The sequence below is a fragment of the Apodemus sylvaticus genome, chromosome 11 (assembly GCF_947179515.1).
Source record: "Apodemus sylvaticus chromosome 11, mApoSyl1.1, whole genome shotgun sequence".
NCBI lineage: Eukaryota > Metazoa > Chordata > Mammalia > Rodentia > Muridae > Apodemus > Apodemus sylvaticus.
This window is the reverse complement of record NC_067482.1, coordinates 78,753,549-78,760,629: the sequence shown is the minus strand read 5'-3', so window position 1 is coordinate 78,760,629 and position 7,081 is coordinate 78,753,549.

Genomic DNA, 7,081 nt, shown 5'->3' with positions numbered 1-7,081 from the left:
GGAGAGCATAATCCCAGCACTCAGGGGGCAGAGACAGGTGGATTTCTGAGTTCAAGGCCAGCCTGGTCTACAGAGTGAGTTCCAGGACAGCTGGGGCTACACAGAGAAACCCTGTCGGGGTGGTGGGGTGGTGGGGGGTGAGGGGGTGGACAAAAAAAAAAAACAAAAGAAGATCCTGACTGATTCAGAAGACTCAAAAAATCCGTCAAAACTGCAACTGGAAATTAGAAGGGTCCAGGACCAAAACCTCAAGGAAGTATATAGAATTATACAAATTGTGTAAATCCAGCCAGTCTTTAAAAGTATATACAGATGAAACTTTTTCTACCAGAGAAGAGCTAAGTTGGAAAATCTGGGGGAGAAAACGCTCATAAAAAGCCGGGGTCATGCTGACGTGCACATGATTTGAAACGGCCAGTGGAAGGAGCAAAGATAACCAAGTAGCGATCCACACCAAAGAGGGATGCGTTGTCTTCTTAGCGAGGGAGAGCTGTGTCCGGACAAAAATAAAAGTCCATAGATAAAGGATGGGGGAGTGAAGAAGTAAAACTGACTTAGGCACAGTGTGCTTACTGTGCCTGGAGGACTCACAAAGCGGAGTCTGATTCTGTGTGTCTGACACCAAGGACCTGACTGCAGCAAGTCCAAGATGGTTCCTAAAGAGCCTGCCAGGCCTCAGGTCATTGGCAGAAGTGACGAAGTATGCATTCTCAAAGTTTCCAAGGGTTTTGTTGTTGTTGTTTGAACAGACATAAAATGGCGGGTGGTCCTGTTTCTATTGGACCAAAAAAATTTTTTTAAAGGAAGAACATCATTGTTCTAAATTTCATTAAAATTATATTAAAAAAATAGGTTTGTTTTCTAAGGATGCTGTTTTTCTCTACTGTAAGCAATTTGTCAGTTTTGTGGGATGTTTTTCTTGGAGACCAACTGTTTTCTATTACCTTCTCCTGGAGAAAGTGCAGCCAGGTGTTAGGCTTTGGGGTTGGTTTGGTTTCATTCAGTTTCATTTTGTTTATATGATGTGGAGTTTGAAACCAGGACCTCTCACATTCACCACAATCATCTGCCTCTGAGCCTGTCACCAATCCTCAAACTCTTTTAGTAATAAGATGTGTGTGTGTGTATGTGTGTGTGTGTGTGTGTCGTGTGTGTATCATTGTGTGAGTGGGTATGATTATGTGTGTATGTGTATGTCCATGATTGTGAATGTGTATGAGTAAGTATATATTTGTGTGTGTGTGTAATTGTGTATGCATGATCATGATCATATGTGTATATGTGTGTGTTGGTGTGAGTTGTCTGCTTGCTTGTTATAAGTGTGGTCTGACTTTCATTTGGCAAGTGATAAAGTTTTATTACATGAAAAGTTAAATATATACCAGTTACCAAAAACAAAATCTTATAACAGAAAACATAATATTTTTATTAGTTCACAATTTCTTTTTAAATTTTGAAAAATTGAGGCTGTTGTGTTTGAATCTGAAAAGTGATTTTTAGTAGCCACATGTTTGGTTTAAATGAGTGAATTTATTAAGTTTATAACAAGCTGAAGTAAAAGAATAACCAGCAAGTGACAGGTGGGTGGGTAGGAAGATGGAATAAGTAATAGACAAAGCCACTCACCATCAAATTGAAGCTTACCTGAAGCCGGTGGAAGTCCACTAGGAAAGCCCTATTATGGCGGTCAGTGAGGCTTCCAGATGAAAGAACAAATTGCTGAAAGATTATGTCATCAAATCTGGAACTCACAAGCATCCAACAGAAACCAACCAGAGAAACTGAGGCAATGAGCTAGAGTTCCCAGTTGAGCTTTCTCCCCACAGCCAAGCTTCCAGCCTGTCTTTTCCACCGCAGCATCTCTGTCATGGCTACTGAAGATGGCTTCCCTTCTCTGATGTTCTGGGGAGGGCAGTGTTTTTACTCTCAGCCTGTTCTGTCCTCCCTGTCACAAGTGAGGGCGGCCCATCCTCAGAAAGGGCCTTGAAGGACACTTTGGGACAAACATGCTTAGGTCTGAAATTGGGGGGCAGGGAAAGCTTCCAAATCCAGCTTCTCAGCGAGCTCAAAGAGCCCACATCGGTTTACCGGCACACGGCCGCGCATGGGAGGGGCTCAGGCGTGAGTGGCTGCTTTTACCCCATTGTTCTCCTGTGCAACGCTTCTAGGTGCTTGGCTTTGCCTACTTGGTTTTTAAGTTTGTGGCCTAGGCTGGCCTCAAACTTGCTGTGTAACCAAGAGTGCCCGTCAACTGCTCATCTTCCTGCCTCTGTTTCCCGGAGTGCTGGCTTACACGCAGGCCGCCAGGTTAGCCACCATTTCTTTTCTTTAGTCCCAGCTCCAAGTGGAAGAAACTACAAAGCACCATTTTTTTTTAAAATCAAGATGTAGCCTTTCCTACTTCCAATTTGTTGTTTGTTTGTTTGTTTGTTTGAGGCAGTACCTCGTGTAGACTATGCTAGCCTCAAATTCATTGTGCGGCCCTTTGCAGGGCTCCTGCATCCTGACCCTGGCGATTCTGCCTCAGGTGCCGGGATTACAGGCACATGTCACTTTGATGTACTTACTTCCTTTCATGCCTTAGTACTGGGAACAGAACCCAGCGTCTCACGCAAACTAGGCAAGAGCCCTCCCACTGAACTTTATTTAATGCCAGGCCTTCTTATGTTAAATTATAATAAAGCAAAGGGGTTTTGTTGTTGTTGTTGTTGGTGGTGGTGGTGGTGGTGTTTTGTTTTTTTTTTAGACAAATTCAAGGAGCTGGAGACATGGAGCCTACATTAAGAACACTTGTTGTGCCGGGCAGTGGTGGTGCACGCCTTTAATCCCAGCACTTGGGAGGCAGAGGCAGGCAGATTTCTGAGTTCGAGGCCAGCCTGGTCTAAAAAGTGAGTTCCAGGACAGCCAGGGCTACACAGAGAAACCCTGTCTCGGAAAAAATAAATGGAGAAAACAACAACAACAAACAAACCCACTTGTTGCTCTTCCAGAGGACTCTGGTTCAATTCCCAGGATCAAAGCGCTCTTCAGATGTACAATTCTTTTCAAGCTTTGTTGACTGCAACATACTTCTCTCCTCTCCCGGGCTGGGTCCACACCCAGCCTGCAGCTCTCCTTGGCAGGTATCCCAAAACTCTGACATCTCCAACATCTTGGGGTCTCCTCTGAAATCCAGGCTTCACCCCCACAGCTTCCCACAAAGGCCTGTCTGGGGCTCCAGGCAGAGACAGCCCTGCCACATCCTCGGCATCCTTCCTCAGTTGCAGAAGGAGAGTCCATAACCCCTTTCTCTTATTCTTGACTCTAAAGCTAGAACCATGTGGCAGAAGCTATCAAGTTCTGCTGCATGCTGGGGTTGGAACATGTTTCCCCTTACATCTTCACCAGCTTCTGGATTCCTTCACCGTCTGAGCTTGGATGGCCTGGAATTCACTCCACTGACTGGCCTGGCCTCAAACTCAGAGATCCGACAGCCTCTGCCTTCCCTCCACTGCCTTGCACTAGGCTTTTCTTTAATTCCTTTTTACCAGATGGAAACTTAGCTGGGTGGGGTTTTGCCCTGAGGTCCCCACCCCCTTTATTCCACTTAGCCTTAGGCTTTTCTCTAATCTGTTTGCACTTCCTGATGTTGCTTTTCTTCTCTTTTGCATTCTCCCTTGCTCAGCTTGCTCCTTTTCATCGTAAGTCTGCATAAGCATCAATACTAACAACCGAGCAATACAGTTGATACAAGGCTATCTGGGAATCTCCTCTGCCAAAGCTGTTAATCCATGGTTCTTCAATTTGACCTCTGGCAGAACTTTTGGGGCAATGGCAAAAGACAACCACAATATTCACCAAAATATCACAAGATCAGTCTCTAGGCCACATTAATGAATCATTCATTCATTCATTCATTCATTAATATTCTTTTCCTCTGAGCCCTCTTGAGCCAGGCCCCAACAGTTCAAATCATTGTCTGCACCACTATCTTCCATGTTCCATAGCTCATTAACACCACCCATACCTGATTGAAGCATTTTCTACTCCAACCCTGATCACCATCCCCCACCCTGATTAAAGCATTTTCTACTCCAAAATCCCTAAATCCACATGCCTCCAAACAAAAGCATAGTCAGGCCTATTACAGCAATACCCCAGTCCCTGGTACCAACTTCTGTCTTAATTAGGGTTTTATTCCTGTGAAGAGACTATGGCCACAGCAACTCTTATTAAAAAAAAAAAACAAAAACAAAAAACACAGCAAAACAGTTAATTAGGGCTGGCTTACAGTTCATTGGTTTAGGCTGTTATATTATCATAGCAGAAAGCATGACAGCGTTCAGACAGACATGATGCTCAAGAGTAGCTGAGAGTTCTGTAAGCAGCAGGAATAGAGTGCCATTGGGTCTGACTTGGCCATTTGAAACCCCAAAGCCCACCCTCAATGATACACTTCCTCCCGAAAGACCACACCTACTCCAACAAGGCCACACCTCCTAATGCAGTCCTAAGCAGTCCCTTATGAGTCTATAGAGGCCATTCTTATTCAAACCAGTACAAATGCCCTCAAGAAGCAGCTGGCAGAATGAAGCATGAATTACTGCATACTGACAGAAAAACAGGCAGTAGCAGGGTCAGCTCCCCGGTGGCAAGCCTTTGTGAGCCACCTTTAACTCCCTTAGTTAAAGGTTCTGGCAGCCCCAGACCTGTGCTTAAGAGTCACAGGCTGCCCCTTTTCTGCCAGATCAGAGGGACTGAGGGGATCTCAGCCATTCCTTCATCCCAATTGCCAGCCACCTCCCTGCTCTGTGGACTGCTTCCTCCCTCCAGCCTTGCCTGATTAGGTCTCCCCAACCTGCTTTTGATCTTCTGATTCTTCTTGGATTGATCTGGAAGCAGACCAAGCTCTCCCCAGACTTCTGCTGGATAACTAGTTCTTCTGACATAAAAATCTTCCCCCTTAGGTGGAATACTCATTAAGATACAGCATGTTTACAGGGAGGTCAAACAGCAAGATGTCTAAAGGGAGATGAAATAGTCCGTTTTGTAGGAACGGTCCTTAAACTCCAGAAACAAACCTAAACAGCTTCAGGAAGTCCTTAAAGCTGACCAGATTCACTAGGTCTCTCCCTCTCCTAGCACAGTTGTCTGGGAAAAAAGAAGATACTGTCTGAACAGTCTCTAAGAAACAAAGACAATCTGAGCCTCCCTTCCGGGAGAGGCTCAGACCAGCTGCTCTATCTACAGGGACACTCCTGTAGAGCTATCCCCAGGTTATACATTGTGCTCCCGGGTCCCAACTTTTATGAGCTGTCACCCATTGTGATGGTTTGTTTATGCTCCACCCAGGGAGTGGCACTATTAGAAGGTGTGGCCCTGTTGGAGTAGGTGTGTCACTGTGGGTGTGGGCTTTAAGGACCTCATCCTAGCTGCCTGGAGGCCAGTATTCTGCTAGAAGTCTTCAGATGAAGATGTAGAACTCTCAGCATCTCCTACACCATGCCTGCCTGAACGCTGCCATGTTCCCACCTTGATGATAATGGACTGACCCTCTGAACCTGTAAGTCAGCCCCAATTAAATGTCCTTATAAGAGTCGCCTTGGTTGTGGTGTCTATTCACATCAGTAAAACCCTAACTAAGGGGGCTTTGGTAATGCAGTTCTTTGAGTCTTTCCTGCTCTTGTAAGTAACCATTCATTCACAGTCCTGTAAATAGTCTCCCATAAAACTCGCTGGTTCACCGAGTTGGGCTTTGGCGGTATCCACACTTTGGTCTGTCATCACTTCTCTATCTGGAGTGAATGGGAATAGTGTCCCCCATATTTGGCTCCTAAACAGGGACTAACAGAATCAAAAATGAGTTGTAAAGGTGTGGTTTCACAATCCTGGTTATGGGTACAGTACCCAAGGCATGCACTAATGGTGAAGCACGCCCAAGGAGATTCAAGAAATGGCTACCCTTCCCTGTGCTGTGGAATAGTGTGTCTTCCTGCTGTGTCAGGATTTGCAGGACCCCCTACAGAGGACACTGAAAGGCAAGGGTGGCTAAGCACTTTACCCAGAGGGAGGCCTGGGTTTGTAGTCTGGGGGTGGGGGGTGTTGGCATCTCATCTAGGCTCCGCCCCACAGTTGCCTGGCAACAACCTGACCCACTATAAAAGGGTCTGCTTGCCCCCTCCTCGCTCTTTTCTTCGCTTGCTTCCTTGCCTTCTTCCCTCTCTCTCCCCCACTCCGCTCTCCCCCCCTCCACTTGCTCATGGCCGACCTCTACTATACTTCTCTCTCTCTTCTCCCTCAAATCCCCTCCCATTTTCTAAATAAACTCTGTTCGATATTACACTGTGGCTGGTATCTCAGAGGGAAGGGATGCCTCAGGATGGGCCCTGCAGAGGTACCCCCTTCCCCCACACCACACCGCACCTCTACCAAACATATCCCTGCCTTCTTTTTCTTTTTCTTTTTATAAAACACAACGGGGCTTGGGGGGAATTCCAGTGAGGCTGTCTTCCTCTATGTGGTATAGGTGGCATGCCTGGTGAATGTGGCTGAGGGTGAGTCTAGAGATGCACCTTAAAGGGCTGAAGGTTTAGGACAGAGTTTGCAGCCTGTGAGAGTAACGTGAAAAAAACACGGGGTAGAGGGGTGTGGGTGGGATGGGGCAACAGGTGACCAGAGTCTCTGTAGCCACTATTATATATAATACATATGTCTTAGGCAGAGAAGACTGTTCAGTGGGAATTTGCTTGTATAAGAGAGCATGACATAGAAACAATGTCTTGTGTTTCTCATGCTTGGTAGAATACAAGGAAAGAAGATTAAAGTTAAACCTGCTGACCACCCTTCCTGGAATCCAAAAAACTTAGAACCCATGGGAAGTGTTGGATAGTAAAGAAAAGAAAATGAGATTAAAGTAATAGTAAAAAACGTTAAAGAGATTTAAAATCAACGTTTGATGCCCAATTCAAATAAAACTATGTACAAGAGTTGAAGGCAAGATCAAAGGACTTTAACTAGGGAACTAGGTGACACATTAGTGACTTCTGTGAGTCCTGCTTGGGGAGGGGACATAATCTTAGTAAAGTCAGAGATTTTAACAGCA